This window comes from Girardinichthys multiradiatus, chromosome 14 (genome assembly GCF_021462225.1).
Source record: "Girardinichthys multiradiatus isolate DD_20200921_A chromosome 14, DD_fGirMul_XY1, whole genome shotgun sequence".
NCBI classification, from domain to species: domain Eukaryota; kingdom Metazoa; phylum Chordata; class Actinopteri; order Cyprinodontiformes; family Goodeidae; genus Girardinichthys; species Girardinichthys multiradiatus.
In genome coordinates, this window is record NC_061807.1 from 9,509,201 (window position 1) to 9,532,064 (window position 22,864).

Genomic DNA, 22,864 nt, shown 5'->3' on the forward strand with positions numbered 1-22,864 from the left:
GCAATGCTAACTCTGCTAATGCTGCAAAGAGGCTCTTGTTGAAGCGCTGGAGCTTCAGTTTTATGAAGCTGCAGTAAAATGATTATGCCTTCAGTAATTTGATCCTTTCTTCTTTGTTGGTCCACAGATCTCAAGCAGCTGTGCTTCACTACTGTTCTGTTCACTGAGATGAAAGAAGAAGAAGAAGAAAATCCTTTAATGATGTGACTCCTGGAGCCAGACAGTAAAATGTTGTTGTGAGTAAAACTAGATTCACTGACAAACATTTATTATTATGTTCAGATTTATGAAGCTGCTTCATTTTACACATTATAAACATTATGAAGGTTTGTATTCACAAGAGTCTGATTTCTGCTCCTATTTCTATTAATAAATTCATGTATTTGCTGTAAAAACATCAAAACTAAGTGTTCAGGTTGATAAAAGCAACCAACAAACAAAAGACTGAAAATAAAAATTTGTGTTAAAAAGAAACAGAAACAAATATGAAGCCAAGAGGATCAATAGTTTAGTTTATTAGTTTAAATATCATAAAAATTTAAATAAAACATTCAACTCCGGTCCGGAGGGTGTGTTCCAACTACAGGGGGATCACACTCCTCAGCCTCCCTGGTAAGGCCTACGCCAGGGTATTGGAGAGGAGAGTCCGACCGATAGTCGAACCCCGGCTTCAGGAGGAGCAGTGTGGTTTTCGTCCCGGCCGTAGAAAACTGGACCAGCTCTATACCCTCTACAGGGTGCTCGAGGGTTCATGGGAGTTTGCCCAACCGGTTCACATGTGTTTTGTGGACCTGGAGAAGGCATTCGACTGTGTCCCTCGTGATGCCCTGTGGGGGGTGCTCCAGGAGTATGGAATCGGGGGCCCTTTATTAGGGGCCATCCGATCTCTGTACGAGCGGAGCAGGAGTTTGGTCCGCATTGCCGGCACTAAGTCGGACCTGTTCCCAGTGCATGTTGGACTCCGGCAGGGCTGCCCTTTGTCGCCGGTCCTGTTCATAACTTTTATGGACAGGATTTCTAGACGCAGCCAAGGGCCGGAGGGGGTCGGGTTTGGGGACCAGTGGATTTCGTCTCTTCTTTTTGCAGATGACATGGTCCTGCTGGCCCCCTCTAGCCAAGACCTACACCATGCGCTGTGGCGGTTCGCAGCCTAGTGTGAAGCGGCTGGGATGAGGATCAGCTCCCCCAAGTCCGAGGCTATGGTACTCGACCGGAAAAGGGTGGCTTGTCCTCTTCAGGTTGGAGGGGAGTTCCTGCCTCAAGTGGAGGAGTTTAAGTATCTCGGGTCTTGTTCACGAGTGAGGGAAGAATGGAGCGGGAGATCGACAGACGGATCGGTGCGGCTGCCACAGTAATGGGGGCGCTGTGCCGGTCCGTTGTGGTGAAGAGAGAGCTGAGCCGAAAAGCAAAGCTCTCAATTTACCGGTCGGTCTACGTTCCTACCCTCACTTATGGCCATGAACTTTGGGTCATGACCGAAAGAATGAGATCCCGGATACAAGCGGCTGAAATGAGCTTCCTCCATAGGGTGGACGGGCACTCCCTTAGAGATAGGGTGAGGAGCTCGGCCATCCGGGAGGGGCTCGGAGTAGAGCCGCTGCTCCTCCACATCGAGAGGAGCCAGTTGAGATGGCTCGGGCATCTATACCGGATGCCTCCTGGACGCCTTCCTTGGGAGGTGTTCCAGGCACGTCCCACCGGGAGGAGGCCCAGGGGACGGCCCAGGACACGCTGGAGGGACTATGTCTCTCGGCTGGCCTGGGAACGCCTTGGGCTCCCCCTGGAGGAACTGGAGGAGGTGTCTGGAGAGAGGGACGTCTGGGCGTCTCTGTTGAGTCTGCTGCCCCCGCGACCCGGTCCCGGATAAGCGGAAGACGACGAGTACGAGTACATTAAAATGTTAAAATCATGTAATTAAGAAGATATACAGTATATTACAATATATAAATATGAAGTATAAATTAATTATTCACATAAAGAGCTTTGGTGAAAGAACTGAAAGAATATCAATCAGAGCAATCATAAATAATGGAAAAAAAGACCAGTGCAGCAAAAAATACTTAAAAAATATTTGTATTTTTCAGAACTTCCAGCAGAACCAGAAGTGGTCCATTCTTCACTGAGGTCCTCCAGTTCCAGCAGAAATGTCCAGCTGTCAGCTCATCTTCAGCCTGCAGATAAAGATCTACTTCTGCTGAAGATCTGCTTCTTTCTCTGGAAATGAGTTCAGCAAGATGGACACAAAGGTCTCCTGAATGTATTTCAATGTTTCATTATCAGTGTGGTGTTCAATGTTCTCAGTAACTTCAGTTATTTTCTGTTTTCAATGTTTGGTCTGAACTGTTCTAACCACAGCAGCATGATGGTTCCTCTGCAGCTTCAACATGTTTAACCTGCGGTTCTGTAGTTTGTTTCTAACATTTCAGACATGATGTTCCTGTTTGTTTGTGGCTGACCAATGGAAACGATTCTTCAGAGCAGCTTGGAAAGAAATGAAACCAAAACCACAGAATAAAACCTGCAGAAAACCCCTCAGTGTTAAACCAAAGCAGTTAGCTTTAGCTTGTTTTAATGTTTTATCTAGAAATGCTTTGAATGAACAAACCAACAAAATGTCAGAAACTGCAGGTTATGTTGATTAATTAAAATAAATTCAGTGTTTGTATATTTATAACAAATAGATCTACCTGATGGGTCCCAGCTCAGCCATCAGTGGGTTTTATCTCTGATCAATCGACCAACCTGGAGAAGATCTAAAGTTGATTTAAGGTCCTAAAGAGTTCCCAGTTTTACTCTGATTTAAATATTTAGGTTTTTACTCATAGATCCAAACAATAAAATTCTAGTTTAATCAGAACATCAGACATGAAGCTCTGACCCGGGCCTGTTTGACCCACTTTGGTACCACTGGAACATAATACTGGCCTCAGTCTGTAGTGTTGATAAGTTCTGTTAAATTATAATAAAACATTAATAATTAATCAGAATCAATAAATATTAATCAGTCTGAAGGAGGATTTTTATTTCCTGATCAGGAAGTTTTATTTTATCAAGAAGGATGTTTTCTATTTATAGCAAAGTTGCAAATTTATTCTAGTCAATTTAATTAAAGCATAAAAATAAAAGAAAATCATATAAAAACCAACGTTAGACTAACTACTTCTGACTGGGTCTGAATGTTCAGAATATCATCTCAGCTGAACCAGAAGAAGACTTTAGACAAACATACATGTTCTTCATGTTAATTAATGAGAAAATAATCAAATCTGTTCATTTTCCATCATCGTGTTTAAAGAGAACAAGAAAAACAAAAGAAAAGCTTAACTTCTGGAGCTTCTACTGACTGTTGCTCTGAACATCGTCACCATCAAGTGCACTAAGGCAGGAACAAACCATTTCATGCAGATACAGGGGGGTGATTACTTTTTGGTCTGGGAGACATTTAACTGTTACTGCCAAAGACAAGTAAAAACAAAGCCATCATTAACTTTATTTTTTATAAGCTTGATGATGGTTATTAATTATGTCCAATCCTAATGTTTCCCTCCTTTACGGCGCCACTGATGCAATCTGCTGGGTTTCCTTAGATGGAAAACTTTTTAACCAACTAGAATAATAAACTGAGTTTGACTGCATTGTTTGATAATTAGGATCAATTAAAATATATTTATTTAACTTGGAACATGTATGATTGATTGAATTGACTTTGTGCTTTAAAATAACATGTTGTGAAGTGGTGCTATATAATTAAACTGAATTATATATTAGTGTCAAAGGTCAGATCTGATGTGTTTGTATGCGCTACAGCTCTGATGTTCTCCTCTGGTGATCTGCTAATTTGTCCAAATGACATCAAGAAAATCTAATCAAATGAATCATAACTAAAGATGATTATAAACTATAAATATTTGTAAAAACGCCTCTCTGATCATCGCTGAATCTGACCCAACCCACACAGCAGGCAGCTGGTTCTTTCTGATCAGATCAAGACTAAATGAAACATGAAAGATGTTTCTTCTTCTTTCTTGTTTCTTTATGTTTTTACTCACTGTTCCATTTAAAAAGAGTCCAAAATGAAAGTTATTAAAGCAAAGCCACGATCAGTTCACCAGATGGGACAGCAGCGGGTCTGGACAGGAAGTGAGGTCATCAATCACGTGATCTCTGGTTGGAGCGAAGAAGCTTCATCTGAAGCTGGCTCTCCTGCTAACAGGAAGTCTCATGTGTCACGTTAGCAGCGATGCTAAGTTGGTGTAAAACGTGTCAGAAACAACAAGACTGAAGAAGACAAACTGAGCTATAAACATGTGATGAGCAGAAGAAGACTGAAGCAGAGCTGCTGAACGTTTCTTCTTCTGATGTTTGTTCCGACCACAGAAGAACCTGTGGTGAAGGCTGCTAGACGTGTGAAGCTGCAGAGGAAGAGACGTCTCGGTTTCTCTCGGTGTTTAGTTGGTGGAAGGTCACCCAGTCACATTAATGTTTCAAGCTAAACACATAAAAATCTGCATAATTATTCATATTTATTAATGATGCATAATTAATGTCACCCTATCATCTCCACAGCTGGTCTGACTGAGTCCCAGCAGGTCTGATGTTTCTAGGAGACTCCGCTGAAAGCTGGATGTAGAAAGGTCAAAGGTCAGTCAGATCCCAGGTATGACCTGCCGCTCCCAAATAGACAGGAAAACAAATATCCGAGCAGAACCACCAGAACCAAACCTGCTCCAAGCTTCCAACTGAACTGTTGAGATGTTTCTACAGGTTGATTTTAGATGTTAATTCTAACCAGGCCTTTTATTCCTGAGGGTTTCTGGACTCTTAGCACCTGGGAGGTTTTAGTCATCAGTAGACGAGAGATTTCATGGAACCGTTTGGACCGTATTAGCTCAAAGCTGAACACATGTTCACAGGTCATCTTTCAAAGTCTGTATCCAGTTGGTCCTCTTTGTGTTCTGGTCTTTGAAGGGTTAAACTCTGGGTTAACTTGGTCAGGTCACTCTTAATCCTACAAGTCCACTTACTGCTGGAGGTGTCCGACTACTGACTCCGGGTTTTTCAGAGACGACGCAGGCCGAACTTGATCAGTCCGTCGTAGAGTTGGACCTCGACAGCATGGCAGAGGAGGTGTCATGCTGTGTCCTAGTGAGGCAGGATGTGAAGGGAGCTGTGTTCTTCTCTCAGTGGGGCAGATGAGGAAAAGATGGAGGTGTGACTGCTTGAAAACGTCAAAATAAAAGACCATAAATCAAGTTTTTTTCTGTTTGTTTTTGCCCTCTGGGTCGGCAGACCCGGCTCCAGAGGAATCTAGCTGGGGGGGGGACAGTAAACAGTGATTTATGTAGCATTTTAAGTGAAATAACCGTGTTGTTTATTGATACACAATGAAGAATAATGACTTAAACAGCGACATGTAATTGTGTATCAGTCACAACAAAATGCTGAGTAATTATGCTCAGGTTATCATAAACTTTAACTCATGTGTTTCAGAGATCTTAGAAACTCATCATCACTGCATTATAATCATTGTGTTTAAAACACATTAACTCCAGAACCCTGAAGGCAACTGAAGAACTTCTCCTGCATCCTTTGAAGGATCCATCTACGTTGGCCTGGTGGCCGCAAAAACCTCGAAGGGAGGAAGTGATTGGCTGCGAGTTTGGACGGTCTAGCCTTCAGCAGGTGTTCCCACCCTTACCTCAGCATCACTTCTGTTACCTAGCAACCGTGAGAGCATGAAGCACAGAGCTGTGAAGCTGTAAAGATGGAGCCTGAAGGTTAACTCCGCTGTCTCCACTGTAACTAACTGGTTTTTATTTACCTCTTTATACATTCCTGATGGCGTATAAGCTAGTTTTCTTCAGAATATTCTTGTTTTATTATCTTTTAATTTTATTCTGGCTCAATATTCAGCCATTTAAAATGTTTAAAATAACTTTAATGTTCATGGATATGAAACAATAATAGTAAATAAAGTATACTGGTGACAAATACCACTTAATTATTTGGTAAAACTTTTACCAACTTAAACACAAACATAATAACTCTCTGAACCAAGTTTAAATCAATTTATTTATAGAATACAATAACAAATCAAACAAACATTGAATTATATCTGTCAGCTGACAGCTGGTGAGGGGAGCTCTGAACACATCCAGTACTTTTTGAAATTAGACTCTTGGTAAACCAAACATATATTTCAGCTTTACACATCTACATGCTCTGAAAACATAATATTTATAACTTTATTCACTGCTTCTCTCTCTCCTCTGCCATTACTAGTTCCCTTTGAACAATCCACTTTGACCTGCAATGAATCATGGGATAGGGTGGGCAACGAAGGATAGAACTGACCCATCCTGCAAATCTGGGGAAAAGAAGGACGTGTTAAGAGGAGCCTTCAAATTCAGACAGCCTTCGTCGCTTCGCTATGACGTAATCGATCTAAAATACAGCCTTTGAAGGATGCAGCCTCCTAACCCTCAGCCCATTTTGTCATACTACTTTGTCAAAGTGTCTTCTTTACCGGCTCCACAGTCCCATTTAATAGCCTACAGCTCCCTCTGCTGGTTGTCTTGGGTGAATACATTGCATGTTGGCAACTTAACTTACATGGGGGTTGTAATCCGTCTTGGGTGGACCCAGATACCTGAATAGATGGGCCCGGCCCCCCTACTCCTGCCCCTTGGCGCCGGCTCTGTGTATCGGTGTGGACAGGATTCAATGCAGCATGGAGACACGTGTAAATGTGGGCGTCCCTTTAAATGTCTGCAGCAGGTTTACAGTTTTCCTTTAATTCTCCTCAAACTGCAGCGTGTCTCCAGATGTTCTGACTTTATGGACCTCACCCCAGAACCTCCAGCCAGCTGGGTTTCTCAGGAAGAGAATCACCAGCAGAAATAAACACCCTGAGAGATTTAAAATGGTTCAATAAGGAGGAAAACTGGCTGAAAGCAAACCTGTGATCAGTCTTTACCAAACAGACGATGAGAAAACACACAACCAGAGATGTTGGAACCTGAGTCGATAGTTTTACTAATATTAATATGAATATTTCCAGATCTATTATTTTGATCAAGGCATTTCATAATGAAGTGTTATAACTGTTGTTGTGCTGCATTGTTCCTAACCAGGAAGAAGGATTACTAAACTGGCTAAAAACTCCTGGATGTTAAACTGAGCTGTTCTGACTGCAGCGTCTTCGTCTGAAAAATAAAACCAAGAAATAAAATGAAAATAAGCACAGATCAGTCAGATTACTGCCTGCAACAATGAGCCAATGTTACATTTATATTTCAGAAACCTAACTGTTTGTTAGTGAAAATGAAAATGTACGGCAGAGTTAAATATTGATACAAGAACTGGGTTTTCAACCAGTTTATTTGTTTGCTTGGAGAATGAGTTTGTGTGTGTGTGTGTGTGTGTGTGTGTGTGTGTGTGTGTGTGTGAAATGTCACTAGTATTAGTTTGTAAATAATGAATTGTTTGTTTGCTCCTAATTTAATGTAAATATTGTTGTAGTTTTTTCCATCTTCATTTGCAGCAGCCCTGCTGATGGTTTCTTCTCATTTAGATCCACTTGTATTTAAACAGTCTGTCATCCATTGCTCATGTTGGTGGTTCTGTTTGGTTTGTTGTCAAACTTTTGGCCCGAATATAAAAGAAGTTTTCCACTGACGTCCTTCTGGCCTTGTGTGTTTTGTTGCCGTTTGGGTCCCACCTCCATGGCCACTTGACCATTTTGACCAGCGTGTTACACGACCACAGAATGAGATTTAATAAAGAAACTTTTCTCTTCTATCTTGTAAACACAATGCAGCGCAGATCAAACCAGTTAAAGAAGAACTCAGCAGTTTCCTCTTTTCTTTCAGACATTTCCACTTTATTCTAAAGGTTTTGATTCTAATTTTGTCATGTGTTGTCTTTGCTTGCTGCTTACACTCACTCACCACTAGATGCCGCCAGGATTCCCCGATGTGGAGGTTAGCAGGTGTTCCTCATCTGCAGTCATCTGGAGGAGTATAAGAAGGTGGAGCCTTTGTGGTGACTTCATCTGGCCAAGCCTTTAGTATTGTGTTCTTGCTGAAGCTCACAGTTATTTATCCTTTTGTGTTTTCCTTTCTAGGTGACTTCAAGTCCTTGCCTCAGAGCGCTGGTAGCTTTCAGCCCTGGCTCAAAGTCTCTGCTTTGCATCTTGTCAAAGTTCCCAAGCTTCCAAGTAATTTACCTGGATCAAGTACTGGCTGACAGCTCTAAGCCTTCGTCCTCCTTCAAGCGAACCCTGCTCACCTATTCACAATCCACATCCAGCTTCTTGAAACCTCAACAGGTAACCAAGTTTTATAAATCAAACTGTCAAGAACTGACCTGAACCTTCTCCTGAGAAACTCACCACCTCCTCAGACTGACTCAGCAGCAGATTCATAAAACCAAACTCAGATTTTTCTCAACATTTTGAATTTATTCTTGAAATCTAATGGAAAAGACACAGATACTTTTTCATAGATTACCTCCCTAAAATAGTTGAAGGATTCGATCCACGAATCAACGGTAGAGAAGCTTTGATGCGACTCACATGTTGGTTAATTAGAGTCTGATTTACACCACAAAACATGGGAACCCCCCCACCCCACCCACTAACTAAGAGCTCGCTGCGACTAAAGATACGGAGGAGGGCGGAGCTGAAAGGTGGAGCCTCCAACCATAGAGTCACAACATTCGTAAAAAAACGTTTGAAATCATTTTGTACGAGATCCATTAAAAGCTTTTATTAGCCATCAGTGACCAACTTTCTGAAAGCCACCATCCTGTAACCATTTTTAAGATCTGTTAATTGTTTATAACCTTCATCAGTTTTAATAGTAAAAGCTGAAATATGTTTTAGTGTGTTTGATTTAATTTAGAGTTAATTATGACAGTCTGGTGTTTTCTACAGAATGCAGGATGAAGAGGAAACACAGGTCGTCTGTTCTCAGTGAGGAAGAATCATCAGAACGATGCAGGACCAAAACATGCAAAGATACCATCATGAAAACACTGCAGAGGAGAGGGTATGCTCCTGTCCTTTTAGCTCTCCATGAAAATCTGCTCAGCTTGTCTGAGGAAAGTGGAACCAGCAGAACCTCCCTACACCTGCTGCAGCATATTCTATGGAGGTGCCTGGTGTCTGTCTGGGGCCTCCTGGAGCCGAGGCTACCTGTGCCTTGCTGCCCCTGGGTGCCCCTTGAGTGCTGCAAGGTTGCTACCCTTCTTAATATTCTAACTACTTTGCCAATCCAGGTGACAAAATAAATGGTAAATGGACTGAAAGAACACGCATTGACAAAACTGTTGGTACCCCTCTGTTAATAAACAAAAAACCCACAATGGTCCCTGAAATAACTTGAAGCTGACAAAAGTAATAAGGAATAAAAGTGTACTGAAAATCACCCGATTAAAATCAGACATTGATTTTAAATTAAGGTTGAACAGAATCATTTTAAAAAAACAAACAAATGAAACAGACCTGGACAAAATCAATGTTACCCCTAGAAAAGATTGAAAATAATTTGACTATAGGGACGTGTTAAACTAAGGTATGTCCTCTAGTTAGCATTACAGGTGTCTTCAAGCTTTTAATCAGTCCGTCTGCTCATTTAAAGGGTGACTAGTAGACACTGTGCTGTTTGGTGACAAGGTGTGAACCACACTGAGCTTGGACCAGAGGAAGCTAAGGAGAGAGTTGTCCCAAGAGATTAGAAAGATTATTATAGATAATCATATTAAAGGTAAACGCTATAAGACTGGATGTTCCTGTGACCACAGCTGCACATATTATTCAGAGGTTTAAGGTCCACAGTCTGTAGCTGACCTCCCTGGACGTGGCCTCTGCAGGAAAATTGATAACAAATTGAAAAGAAGGATAATGCGACTGGTAACCAAAGAGCCCAGAACAACCTCCAAAGAAATGGAAGGAGAAGTCAAAGTTCAAGGTACATCAGTGTCAGATCACAGCATCCGTCGTTGTATGAGCCAAAATGGACGTCATGGGAGACGACCAAGAAGGAAACCACTGTTTGAATTAATCAAGAAATCAAGAAAATAATACTGTCGATCACTGTTGAAATGATCGCCTCAAAAAGTTAAGCAACAAAATATTAAGTTCCAGGTACCATCATTTATGTCCAGGTCTGTTTAATTAGTTTGTTTTTTAGAATGATTCTGTTGAACAACAATTCAAAACCAATGTCTGATTTTCATTGGTTGATTTTCAGTGAATTGTTATTTATTATCACCTTGGTCAGTTTCAAGTTATTTCAGTGACCATTGTGGGTTTTTTGTGCAACAGGGGTACCAACAAATGTGTCCACAGGTGTGTATGAATCACTTTTCCAGTCACACCAAAATATTAAAGCGCTTCACACTAGAGCCTCATTCACTCAGTTGCACTTACAAACAGGCACACATTAAGTGCCTTGCTCAGTGGCACATCGACATGTGGCAGGAGGAGGCTGGTTTCCACTAAGCCACAGTCGCCTAATTGACACACACACACACACACACACACACACACACACACATCCTTGTTTAACTATCTTATTAATATAGATAGATAGATAGATAGATAGATAGATAGATAGATAGATAGATAGATAGATAGATAGATAGATAGATAGATAGATAGATAGATATTTATATCAGAATCAACTTTATTGCCAAGTTCGTTCATACAAACAAGGAATTTGACTCCGGTACACTTTGTTATTTTGTTCTGTTTTTGTATTACAGAATAAACATATTTACAATGTACAATATACACATATATAATAAAAAGGTGCATTTGCAACATCTGTATGCTGTTGTTTTGTACTCTATTAAATGTTCATCAGAGAAACATCCTGGGGGAAGAAACTGTCTCTGTATTCGGTTTTAGTGAACAGGGCTCTGTAGCGCCACCTGAAGGTAAAACTCTAAACAGTTTATGTGCAGGGTGTGTGGGGTCTGCAGAGATTTTAGAAGCTCTTTTCTTGACCCTAGACCTGTATAAGTCCTGGATGGAGGGAAGGTCAGCTCTGATTATTCTCTCTGTAGTCCTGATTATTCGTTGCAGTCTGGACCTGTCCTGTTTTGTGGATGATCCAAACCACACTGAGATGGATGAAGACAGGACAGACTGAATGATGGCAGTGGAGAAGATGACCAGCAGCTCCTGTGGAAGGTTGAACTTCTTGAGTTGCCTCAGGAACTACAGTCTCTGCTGGGCCTTCTTTTGAACAGTGTCTATGTGTGAAGACCATCTCAGGTCCTTGGAGATGGTGGTTCCTAAGAACCTGAAGTGATACAGTGTTGTTGAGGATGGTGAGGGGGGTGTATGGGGGTGGTGTTCTCCAAAAGTCCACCACCATTTCCACAGTTTTATATCTATCATCTATCATCTAATATGTGAGACCTGCTCACCATGCAATGTAAAATTGTGTAATATAATATAAAACATAAATCAATTAAAATATAATCCCCTTTATTTAGTGAAGCAGCAGGGAATGTAACCTTCATGTGGAAACCCAGAAATAAATGAATAGATAAAGCTTAGTTATAAAAATGTGACAGAGACTAAATTATTGCTTTCACTGATACCTGTGGTTCTGTGGATTCTTCTTCTATTACTTGCCCAGTTTGTCAGACTGTAAAGCTTCTTATAAATGTCCAAGTCACAAAGATCTGGAGGCTCCAGTCTAAAAGCTCTGTTTTAAAATAAGATGTAACTAAACCTAAGATATTTCTGCCTGATAATGATAACATGAAACAGAACTAAACTACAATCTGATTCTGGGATCAAACCTCGGTGTTCTGGTATCCTGACAGGCAGCGACATGAACCTCTCTGCTGAGGAAGACAATCTGACTTCACTGAATGTTTGAGATCAACATCATGGGAACCTCTGCCATACGGTAACAGTGTGAGAGCAACATTAACGTTCCTGACAGCACAACAAACTTGGAATGATTTTCTGCATCACCTGTTATACAGACAAAACCAGAACGTAGAAGATTAACGGTAACGCTCAAAAATATAATCCAGGAAATGATAAGACATCTAATCGTGGTCTGATCACCCTCTCCTGAGATTTCTGAGGAGTATTTGGGCTCCAACATCTCCAGACTCCTCCAGAAAAGATCTCACAATTTCTGACACTTTCCTTGTTCCAGATCTGAGCTAGAAAGTAGACCAAACCCTGAGTTAGTTCAACAAACCCTGTTACTGAGCAGGGTTGGTTCATGGAGGACCTTGCAGGGGTAACCAGGGTAACGGCTACCAAAATCCCAGAGTTTTCACATACTTACTCCAGAACTTACTCACCAACCCTTTTCTACAGTGGGGCCCTGGACGGGTTGTTTATGAGGTCTTTTGGTGGGTCGGCCCTAGATGGGTCGTTTATGAGATCTTTTGGTGGGTCGGCCCTAGATGGGTCGTTTATGAGGTCTTTTGGTGGGTCGGCCCTAGATGGGTCGTTTATGAGATCTTTTGGTGGGTCGGCCCTAGACGGGTCGTTTATGAGGTCTTTTGGTGGGTCGGCCCTAGACGGGTCGTTTATGAGATCTTTTGGTGGGTCGGCCCTAGACGGGTCGTTTATGAGGTCTTTTGGTGGGTCGGCCCTAGACGGGTCGTTTATGAGGTCTTTTGGTGGGTCGGCCCTAGACGGGTCGTTTATGAGGTCTTTTGGTGGGTCGGCCCTAGACGGGTCGTTTATGAGGTCTTTTGGTGGGTCGGCCCTAGACGGGTCGTTTATGAGGTCTTTTGGTGGGTCGGCCCTAGATGGGTCGTTTATGAGATATTTTGGTGGGTCGGCCCTAGACGGGTCGTTTATGAGGTCTTTTGGTGGGTCGGCCCTAGAAGGGTCGTTTATGAGGTCTTTTGGTGGGTCGGCCCTAGATGGGTCGTTTATGAGATCTTTTGGTGGGTCGGCCCTAGACGGGTCGTTTATGAGGTCTTTTGGTGGGTCGGCCCTAGATGGGTCGTTTATGAGATCTTTTGGTGGGTCGGCCCTAGACGGGTAGTTTATGAGGTCTTTTGGTGGGTCGGCCCTAGATGGGTCGTTTATGAGATCTTTTGGTGGGTCGGCCCTAGATGGGTCGTTTATGAGGTCTTTTGGTGGGTCGGCCCTAGATGGGTCGTTTATGAGATCTTTTGGTGGGTCGGCCCTAGATGGGTCGTTTATGAGGTCTTTTGGTGGGTCGGCCCTAGACGGGTAGTTTATGAGGTCTTTTGGTGGGTCGGCCCTAGACGGGTCGTTTATGAGGTCTTTTGGTGGGTCGGCCCTAGATGGGTCGTTTATGAGATCTTTTGGTGGGTCGGCCCTAGACGGGTCATTTATGAGGTCTTTTGGTGGGTCGGCCATTGCTGGGAAGGTTCTCCTCTGTTTCATGTTCTTTTTCTGTAGATAAAGGTTCTCATTTTGGTAGAAATAACTTTGCAACCTTTTCAAGACTGATAGATGTCAGCGACTTTGTTTCTCATCTTCTCTAGAATTTCTTTAGATTGAAGCATTTTGTGGCTCCAGATCTTTAGCCTACTTCCTGTTGTCAGAGAGGTTCTACCTGAGTGATTCATGGATTGTACGAGTCTGGCAGTAATGAAGACCAGGTGAAGCTCCTGGAAATGTATAAAAATGTGTTCAATCACAGTTCATTCATGATTCAGCAATATTTACACATAAAATCAGGTTGGAGAGTTTATTTCCCTTAATAAATAAAATCCTGATTTAAAAACAGTTTTATTCTTGTATTTGTTCAGGTTATCTTTGTCTGATGTTCATATAAATCTGATGATCAGTGAGACCATAAAGCAAAGAGCTCCTTCACCAGTATACTGTCACAGATCCTAACGATGGAGAAGGTGATTATTTTGAATAATTAGAGCTGGACAGAACAGGACAACATGTCCACATCTGGTAAATATTACAAACTTAGAAGTCTTCTAGAGACAGAAATGTCTCCTAGATCCTTAATGGATCATCTGGAACTGTGTGAAGATGGGAATCATTTATTAAACATTTGATGAGTTTTATAAGAAGCTGAGAATCATTTAGAAATGATTTAAAATGGAAAATCAGATGTTTTTGGTGACTGAATCTGTCACAGATTAAATAGTTGAGACTGGATAAAGGTCTGGGTCTGAATCTGTCAGTTTGTTCCTCTTTGGTGGTCATTTGGTTATGTAAAACTAGTTTCTGTTTCATTTGTTTACTGGCTTTGGGTAAAAAACTCCCCAATAAAGTCATGGAGTTAGAGAGAGTTTAGCTTCTTGTTGGCTGGTTTCATTCAGACCAGATCTGAGATGATTCTGATGAGTTTGACTCTGTGAAGGAGAAGTTTTACAGGAAAGAAAGTGTTACAGTAAATGTTTGAAGGTAAACTCCAGAGCTGTGGGTTGATCTTGATGAGATCAGGTGATCTACCTGGAAATGAAGGACACACTGCACTGAACTGACTGGTTGTTTTCCTTCTTCAAACTGACTGCGGACAGTCTGACTGGTTCAGTCTCCGTCTTACACTAAATAATGATCTGTTGGCAGAACGCAGCAGTTTGAAAACTGGTGGACTGTTGAGTTTAGCAGCTCTCTGATACCAAAGCTTTGGTTTGATCAAGTTGAACTATTTTCCACTGAACAAAGTGTCAGATGTTACATGGTTTGATGGTTATGTAGTTTGATGATGTCATAGGTCAGAAGGTCGTTGGTGACTGATGGATCGGTCACCTGGTTGTTTGTTACGTTGGTTAATCTCAGTGTGGAGTTCTGGGATCATTTTAACGCTGCTGTCCTCTGAGGCCTCGGCTGGTTTCCATTTTACAGTCAGAGAAACTTTTCATTTCCTGCTTTTATTTAAATCTAAGCTCTCATTTGGTTTTCAGTTCAACCTTGATCTACCTGTTTCATTTAGTAAACTCTGAGTATTAAACAAGCTGAGAACAGCTCCTCATAATCTGTATTATTGACTTATTTTGTCGTATTTGAGTTACTTTATGGAAGCTTAGGGCAGCATCTAGCAAACTTCACTCCGACCGTAACAAACAGACCCGTCAGGAAGGTCTTAAGGCAGGTTTTCACAACCAAACTAATTTGTTTATAGAGTCCCACCTCCTCAGACTTCCAGATGTGGTAGACCTTCAAACAGCCCAGCTGATGTTCACAGCTGGAGACAATAAAGCAAAGAATCTACAAGCAGCAGCACTGTAAAACTCTTAGAGTATGAAGAGCTCCTGGGTAGAACCTGCTGTATGATGAACCAACCAGACTGGGTCCAACAAACTGGTTTTACACGATGCAAACAGAGGCAGCTGATCTGTCAGACTGTTTTAATGGGTCCAAACCAGTTTTCCCAGCTTCACTGCATGAATGCTGTCATAAAACAATGCAACAAAGTTGTGTCATCAGATAACCTGTGGGCAGGTCTACTGTAGGCTGGATCTTTATAAATTCAGATTACTGGTTTCACTCTTTAACTGTCAGCTGGGAGCTTCCTCTAACAAAGGTTAGTTTTATTTCTCTATTTTCTGACGACACGGAACAAAAAACTAGATTTATTTCATATTTAGTCTTTGATTATAGTGATTAAATCAGTATATTTAACATTTCATATTTGCATTTTAGCAACTAGTCACTAAACTTTCTTTTCTTTTTCATTTAACCCTGAGGTAGTTACAGTATAGGCCCATAATTATTCATACCCCTGGTAGATTTAGGTTGAAAGTAATATTTTATTTCTACCAACATGTTTCTTCTGACTGGAAGTCAGGTTAACATTTTAGACCCAAACTGAATCCTGACTTGAGTCTGATAGAAAATCTGTGGAGGAAGCTAAAGATTAGGGTGATGGCAAAGAAAGGGTGTGAATAATTTAAGGTCTATCTGTATTTACTTTAACAATAACTCAGACCATAAATCCTGAAGTGTTTACCAGGTTTAATGTTGGTTTGCTGCTCCAGACTTCCTCTTTCTGATGGAAATCAGTTTCATTGTGATGTTGCATGAACAGATTACAGAGTTAGGAGCAGATTTATTATTAGTTTTCAGGATAAAATGTTTCAGATTAAACCTGTTTAAACTGATCTAATGGAGATAAATTCAGCTTCATTTCTGTAGAAGAGCAGACCGACACCGATATTTGCAGATATTTGGACGTTGGTCGTCTTCTTGTTCTTATTGAAGGCTTTTAAAGGAGGTAGATGTTGGACCCGGTACCAGTTTGTTGGTTGGTGCAGATGTTGGACCAAGTGGACGCTGCCCCAACAGTCTGTTTTAAAGGAAAAGGTCTAAAGGATCCGCAAATTAAGCAACTTGAATTTATAGCGCCACCTTCCTACAGCAGAAGCAAATGAAAAGTAGTTAAAAAGTAACTAGATGTAATTTAGTAACTTTGAACTGTAATCAGTTACATTTTTAAAGTAACTCACCCAGACCTGAATAAGGTGAACAATGAGAATATCAGAGAGCAGTTTCAATACATTTCACAGCTGAATTAACTGTAATGTTTTCAGTGAAAATAAGCAGGAAGCAGGAAGTGTTATTAACCAGCAGGTATGTATCTCTATATGTAGGTGAAGAATAAAGTTATTCTAACTTTATGTTCAGTCAGCTGAAGGCTTTAAAACTGGAATAACTTAAAAAACAAACACAGAGAATATAGTGGTGTTAAGTAAATAGAGACGTTTCTATCTGCTGATGCAGGAGTCTGAGGATCCATCTGGGTTTGATCATGTGATCCAACAGCTGATTGAGGTAAACAAACAACAGCAGGGATTGTCTGTTCGTCTGGAAGCTGCAGTATCGTCCTGATCGTCACGGATCACAGTCAGCTGGGAGCTGCTCACAGCAAAGGTCAGTTTTATCTTAGTTTTAGTTTTTTCTTTATGTTTTTATGTTAATAGTTTCTGCTGAGACAAAACAGAGGAGACACATGAATACATCTGTGATTCTTTTTAAAACCATAATAAATTAAACTCCTTCACCAGTATACTGTCACAGATCCTAACGATGGAGAAGGTGATTATTTTGAATAATTAGAGCTGGACAGAACAGGACAACATGTCCACATCTGGTAAATATTACAAACTTAGAAGTCTTCTAGAGACAGAAATGTCTCCTAGATCCTTAATGGATCATCTGGAACTGTGTGAAGATGGGAATCATTTATTAAACATTTGATGAGTTTTATAAGAAGCTGAGAATCATTTAGAAATGATTTAAAATGGAAAATCAGATGTTTTTGGTGACTGAATCTGTCACAGATTAAATAGTTGAGACTGGATAAAGGTCTGGGTCTGAATCTGTCAGTTTGTTCCTGTTTGGTGGTCATTTGGTTATGTAAAACTAGTTTCTGTTTCATTTGTTTACTGGCTTTGGGTAAAAAACTCCCCAATAAAGTCATGGAGTTAGAGAGAGTTTAGCTTCTTGTTGGCTGGTTTCATTCTAAGTTTTCTACGTTAGTAAAATACTGGTTTAAAGATAATCTGATCATCTTTATGTTGGTCTGCAGGATGACAACAAGCAGCTCTGCTGTTCTACTGAACATTTAAACTCAACGTCATCAGCAGGTTGAACAGATTTCAAAGAACATAAACATGTTTTGTTGTCATGGTTTCAGATGTTTTGCTTGTAGTACCCCACTTCCTCCACAAGGTGTGGTTTTACCTTTTAGTAAATGTCTGCATCAAGACGTGATGAGGTAGAAGGTGACGTGGTCAGAAGGTCTGCAGGGCTTCAGTCTCTGTGGAAAGGTTTAATGTCTGGACCAGAATGATCCTGTTGATACCAACCGATCCAGTTTTCAGTCAATTTCAGCCCATCAGCAGCTTTAGAAGCAGCTCAGCCTCTCTGCCTTCCAGGCCCATTGTTTCTATGAGAAAGACTATAACTAGAATTATATAAAGCTAAATTATTATGTGTCTTTTAATAGTTTCTGCCTGGATTTAACAATTGTTCTGATCATTTTAGATTTTAAAAATATATTTAATTAACGTTACAGAACGACATGAATCAACATGTTTTTCTTACATCCATCTATAATCTTTCATTTCTAATTGGTAAATTTCCAGAAAAGAGGAAAATGCTTCTTTACAACTTATAGGCCTGATTCTTTACTCCATTAATTTTCCAAAATTGTAAAGAGACTATTTGTTAGAAGATTAAATAGATTTACAATTAAATGTTGTTCAGATGGTGTCCAGACAAATAATTTATTTATCTCAGATGTGGTAAACTTTTAAACAGCTCAGCTGATGTTCACAGCTGGAGACAAACAGCTGCCAGAAATATACAGAAACTTTTCTTTGACAGAGACAACCTTGTTGAGGAAATTATGAATTAAAGACGAGTCTTCATCAATTCATTGATCAAACTCCATCAGCTTTATTTAATCCTTGTAAGGAGGGAAACAGTTCAGTTACAGATGATCCAAACGGCTCTGAAACACAATCAGATCCTTATAGGCAGGACTGCTGCTGGACGTGGTTCCAACACAGCAGAAAACTCTGAGACGTGCTGCAGCTTCACTAAAACACTCCAACCTCCGTCATGGTGAAGCAGCCTGGAATCCAGCCTGGAATCCAGCCTGATTTTCCAGCCCTGTGTCTTTGTCTCTGGAATAAACTCAACAAAGAGCTGAAAGTTCAAGCAGGAGTCTGTTAAGAAAAACCTCCAACTAGTTATTATCCAAAGGTTGAAGGATGAAGAGAACGGTGCTGGTACCAGACTCTGCTGATGGGTGTGTGTGTGTGTGTGTGGGTATTTGGACCCTCTTCACTTCTTCTGGTCCTCCACACATAAACTGGTCTGATATGTATTTAGATTTATAAATGTATAAAGATAAACTGACAAGACAGGAGGATTATTCATGATTAGGATTAAATGACTTAAATAATAATGATTAAATAACCCTGATGGTTGTTGTCGGGCAGAAAACTTGATTCTCTATTTAAAGTCATTTTAGTTTCCTTGTATAAATCTGATCTATTTAGACCCTTTCATCTCGTTCTGGAGTTACATCGATATATTTCTACTGAAAAGTATCAAAAAGTACATTTAATGTTGACCAAATAGTAAGAATTTACATTTAGGAGCTAAATGAAGATCTGAGGTTTTAGTCAAACATGCATGTGAGGAACATCTGAAACATGTTTGGTCTCCCTGATCCGGTCCAGAGGCCAGAGGTACATTAGACCTGTTTAACTTCTCTGCTCTGTGTTGGTTCTTCTCCTGCAGATCAAACATCACAGCTGAACCTGGAGACAACATCACTCTGCCATGTGGACCTCCTGACACAAAGCTGCCTCAGCTGTAGAGTGGAGCAGAACCGACCTGGAGTCAGCATGTTCTGCTCTACAGAGATGAGCAGATTGATCCAGAAAACCAGCATCCATCGTTCAAGAACCAGGTGGAGCTGCAGGACAGACAGATGCAGGATGGAGAGGTGAATCTGGTTCTGAAGGACTGCTAATGGAGGAACATCTGAGTGTCGAGTCGTTCAGGGAGGAACAAGTCTGAGAAGAGAGTCCTTCTGAAGACTGGTCCCATCAGAACCATCCACCTGGATGCTCCTCCTCCTCCAGGTAGGTCTTTCAGTCCCTCAGTGGTTCTGTTTGCTATCAGCAGCTTGTTGGTGTTTCCCAGCCTCTTTTACTCACATTGTTCCAGTTTGAACTTGTTTATTACGTGTTTAATGATAAAATGTGTTACTGAGCCCCTGAAACCTCTACAGCTGACAGCTTCAAGGCTGGTTCAACCAATCAGCTCTCTGCAGAGACAGATCCCCCAACCTGCTGTTCAATAGAGTTTGTTAAAGCAGTCTTGTTGTTCTACTTTAAGACAGCAAGAACCCCAATGTCAACAAAAAGAAGATGTAATTTTAATATTAATAAATGATCTTAATACACAGATTTCTTATCTTGGTCAGAAACTACTTCATTAAATTCTATATACATAAACCAATGTATTTAAGTCAGTTTCACTCACTCTGATAATAATTTTAGTTTGTAACAGGCTTCATCTTCTGGTTTTTTATTGGACAAAGAAAACAAACAGCTGATAGGAATCAACATGCAGTTCCTCTTTCTAACAGCAGAGGGCAGTCAAGGTTCCAGAACCTCCAAAGCTGTTCGGTTCTGTTCATCATTCTAACAGTTTACTGAACATCAAGTTTAAGACTGAGAGACTGTTACTGGGTCCATGTAGGAAGTGTTTTAATCTATCTATCTATCTATCTATCTATCTATCTATCTATCTATCTATCTATCTATCTATCTATCTATCTATCTATCTATCTATCTATCTATCTATCTATCTATCTATCTATCTATCTATCTATCTATCTATCTATCTATCTATCTATCTATCTATCTATCTATCTATCTATCTATCTATCTATCATGTATTTAATTAGCTCAGTTTTATAGATCCAGGGGGATAATTTCTCCTCTGACAGCCAAGCCGGGTCAGAACCTTTTATTCGGTGGTGACTGGACTTTATCTGCGTGTCCGGGTCATGAAACACTTGGACTATGTTGTGTACTTGTACCTTCTCCATATCTACCAGGAATAGGAGAGTTTGTCCTGCTTCTACTCGCAGGACAGGAAGTGTTGCCGTTAAAATCTGCCTTTTAAAACCCACAGATAATGAACTAAATGGCTTTCCATACCAGCGAGGCTACGTAACTCAGCGTCAGCGTCGGTGACGCAGAGAATGAGGAGAGAGTTTTCGTACAGTTTTTGTCAAATTTAGCCATAAAAAGTAGAGAAGCGACGCAGCAAAGACAGAAATCAGTCACGACGATCCAATAAAATGAATAAATGAAGAACATTAACTGTGAAAAAGTATTAATACTACCTTGTTGGAGGGGCGGGGCGGTAATGGTAGATGACCATGTAAGGACTTCCTTTGGATCAGCGCGGAGCTCTGGCAAACATTTGTTGTTTTTTTTTTGGTTTTTTTAATTTATTTATTTATTTCAGACAATGATTTCAGACAATGACAAACAACAGTAAATAAATAAATCAATTTCAGAAATGCTTATAACAAACAAACAAATATCCAAATACCATACAAAGAAGTGTTTGGTAAACATTAAATTAAATTTCCAGTTCCAAATAAATTAAATTAACTTAAACACAAATAGAAACCAGTAAAATAAACATTTTCCAACAAGCAAACTTGTCAGTATATTTAACCTGAGATCTGACATGGATTATTAATTAATATAAATTGTCTGAAAAGGGGTATGAAGAAGTAAAACTTATTTTTCATACCCCTTCTCCCCCTAATTGCACTTAAATTAACTTTGAGTAACCTTCCTAATTAACATCTATGTTTTTGATCCAGAATTCACAAACCAAAAACTAATAAATAAAAATATATACACAATTATTTATATATATACATATATATACATATACACATATATATATCCACACATACAGACAAACATGTACCTCCACATATGTACATGTAACTGCACACATGCATACCTACACACACAGAAACACACACACATTAGGCCTAAATCCACATTCACATTCTTGTATATCGGCACTTAGAGACCCCCCCCCCCCCCCAAATCATCAGAGCAACAATCCAACACCACAGCTCCACCACCACCAGCTCCCCCCACCAATCCCAACCCCCCACCCCACAGCGCAAAGAGGCGGACAAGATCCCCAGGACCCCCCTGAACTACCAAGCCGTCCACAAGAGTCCCCTGAACCCCGACCTGCCCCCCACCACCACGAGGCACAGAGCGAGGAGCAGCGAGAGAAGCCAGGCTGCAACAACTGCAGCGTCAGGCTGCAGCTACAGAGGACCAGAAGCAGAGAAGAGGGCCCAGCACCCCCCATGCACCCCATGCAAACACACAGCAGAAACACAGACACACACACACACACACACACACACACACACATACACACACATACATACCGTGCTCAGATGAGATACCATTCACCTCCCCTCTTCATCCCAGTACATGTTGAAAAACATCAGTTTTAGTCTTTTTTTAAACAGACTCATGCTTGGACATTGCTTCAGCTCTTTTTGGAGTTTATTCCAGACCTTCACACCACAACATTGATCCACAGAAGAGGCTTTCTCCAACAGAAATGATCCATTTGAAGCCGGTAAGTTTGTGTTTTATTATTATTATATTTTTATACACAGGAATGAGTGTAAATGTATTTAATGCTTGCAGTGTCGAGCATCATCTGCGCTAATTTCTGCTCCCACATAGAACATGTAGAGTTGATTATCTGATATGTTGCCATAAAACTGTAATTATTAAGCAACTTATTACAACAGAGCTTAAAGCAATGACACTGAAAACAGACGACTCATCATGTAGCTACAGTCTAGTCTGGTCAAAGTTGTTGTTGTGAGATTAAGAAAATGATTTTCAGTTATTAAATTATAAATAATAATAATAATAAATGTCATTTATTTTTCTAGATGATTCAGAGCTGCTCCTAGAAAGCAGAAACCTGCCTGCAGCAAGAATAACAAGAGATGCTGATAATAAGTCAATAATTCAGATATCAAATGTAAACACTTTGTGTTTTTGTTTTTTAATAAATGTTTAGTTTGGAATAAATCCTGTTATTGAGTTTTTATTTTAGTTTATGTAAAACTGGGTGAAAACAGAAAGAGACACAATGTACAATATTACTATATCTATAGTATTTTCATTACTTTACTGAAGTTGAGACTTAGTCAAACCAGTTTAAGCCTCAAAATAATTCATTCAAATGATTAAAGATGGTATAAAGAAATAAGACGTCTTTGATAAACAGAAATCAGTTTATTCAGGCTTTGGTCCACATCAGTTTTTCCTCTTTGCTTGAATCCAA

The 22,864-nt window shown here is 40.4% G+C and overlaps 1 protein-coding gene and 1 long non-coding RNA gene across 2 annotated transcripts in view; both read left to right on the forward strand.

Moving 5' to 3' along the window:
• The first annotated feature begins 8,069 nt into the window (after nt 1-8,069).
• On the forward strand, nt 8,070-9,363 carry LOC124880641. The gene is made up of 2 exons (XR_007041398.1): nt 8,070-8,329; nt 8,936-9,363. It is a non-coding gene; the product is annotated as an uncharacterized LOC124880641 (long non-coding RNA).
• Nucleotides 9,364-15,487: 6,124 nt separating this feature from the next.
• The window catches only part of LOC124881020 (Fc receptor-like protein 5), a 58,252-nt gene continuing 50,875 nt past the window's right edge, over nt 15,488-22,864 (forward strand). The window contains exons 1-3 of the mRNA XM_047386504.1: nt 15,488-15,509; nt 16,706-16,855; nt 19,238-19,584. The gene's annotated coding sequence lies outside the window, so the exon portion shown is untranslated. The remainder of the gene's footprint in view (nt 15,510-16,705; nt 16,856-19,237; nt 19,585-22,864) is intronic.